Source organism: Hemitrygon akajei, chromosome 15, assembly GCF_048418815.1.
Source record: "Hemitrygon akajei chromosome 15, sHemAka1.3, whole genome shotgun sequence".
Taxonomy (NCBI): Eukaryota; Metazoa; Chordata; class Chondrichthyes; order Myliobatiformes; family Dasyatidae; genus Hemitrygon; species Hemitrygon akajei.
This window is the reverse complement of record NC_133138.1, coordinates 83917324-83919085: the sequence shown is the minus strand read 5'-3', so window position 1 is coordinate 83919085 and position 1762 is coordinate 83917324.

The window sequence follows — 1762 nt, the reverse complement described above, 5'->3', positions numbered from 1 at the left end:
AAATTAACATCCCTCTGTAGCTGATGGTCAAAACAGGAGAATAGTTATCTTCCTATAAAAATACTGTATTTCTATTATGGCAAAGCACTTTGCAGTAGTAAGGGTACATTTGGAAATTAGCTACCATTCAGCAAAGTTCTCTGAGCAGCAATTGTGATAGATAATATCTTGTCATGTTGATTGAAGAGTTAACATCACTCATAGCTCTTCAAAATAATGTTGAGGAATAGTGTCCACTTGAGAGATTGGCAAAGGTCAGGTCACTGGGGAAATCGGGCAAGAGTTTTAAGTTGGTATTCTGGAGTAGAAAGTAGAAACTGAGGTCCATAACCATTTGACTCGGGAAAGGTTAAATTAGAAAGGGTATATGCATTTTGATTTGATGTTAAACTGAGAAGCATTTTTGGATGTAAAACATTCCAAGGCAACACAGCAGTAGAGAATAGGCATCACTTGGCTAGTCGTTAGTACATTAGTTTGTGGTTTATGTATACTTGTTGGGTGCAAATTACCTGCTGCTTTTTCAAAAACTAAGTCTAAGGACAAATAATTTTTCTTTTAAATATGGAACAGTTTATCAAAATGCTGCTTAAAATTTCCCATCTCTCAATTTTTGCACAGAACTACTCCTCATCTGTTGTGTCATCTTTTGACTCTGTCCTGACAAGGTCATGATCATTTTCCTGAGGCTGAGCCATTGAGTTTATGTTACAGCTGTAAATCAATGTAAATAGTCTAATATAGAATGTGCAAAGCATATGGGTTACTTGGTGTCCTACTTTAAGGAATTTTAGCTACGTCATTTTTTTTTAAATATTAGACTTTAATCATTTCTTCCCCCATGTAAAATTATATTGGAGGTAGACTGCAGCAGCATTCTATTCAAGGCTATTAAAGTACATGTCACATGTTTAAATACTAATTTTAAAAGAAACACTTTTCATGTACGTATATACAATTGAATCTGAGTGAAGTATTCCAATCCAGCTAATGTTCTGCCATGGGTGATGTCCCATTAAGAGATTCCTTGGGTACCCTGTGCACAGTTCAGCCCAGGGCTGTGTTTATCTGTTGTCAGTCATCCTTTACTACAGGCAGAAAGAAGCTGATGTTGATCATACACAATGCAGAAGCATAGTGCACAGGGACCAGCCACAAGACTTCAGTAAAAGTGTGTGCAAAGTGAAAGTGATTCCTCTTTAGCCTGTTTTTATTGCTCAAGAGTCTGAGGTGGTCCATTTTCTCTTCAGCCTTTTAGTACAGTACAAACCAGCTGCAGCCTGCAGTCATTGATCCCCAAGTCTATATCTCATTGTGATTAGTGTGGCAATACTATCAATGGTCAACTGGATCAAAGCTTCACATGAGAGGGGATACCTAAAACCCCTAACAATCCAGTGAACCTCATGCTTTCCCTGTCATGTAGTGTATTTTAACACTTCCCAGTGCTCAACCTGTCAACAATTCTGTTAGTGTGAACCTTCCATATTGCTCCTGATGGGAATTGTGCAGGTCTTATTTTAGTGTCTCATTCTGGCTGCCAGACAGTGCTACATGTTCAGCACACTAAATGTGTGGAGAATCTAGTTGCAAGTTTTAGTTTTATGTGGGAAGTGTCACAATGAATTACTTTTTTAGTTTCCACATGGACTTCCACTTCCAAAACTCTAGGAAAAGGACAAACTATCTGCCACTTGCTACACTCACTACTGAAGAATAATGTATGATGAGAAAATTAATACAAGGTGAATCGTAACGGAGC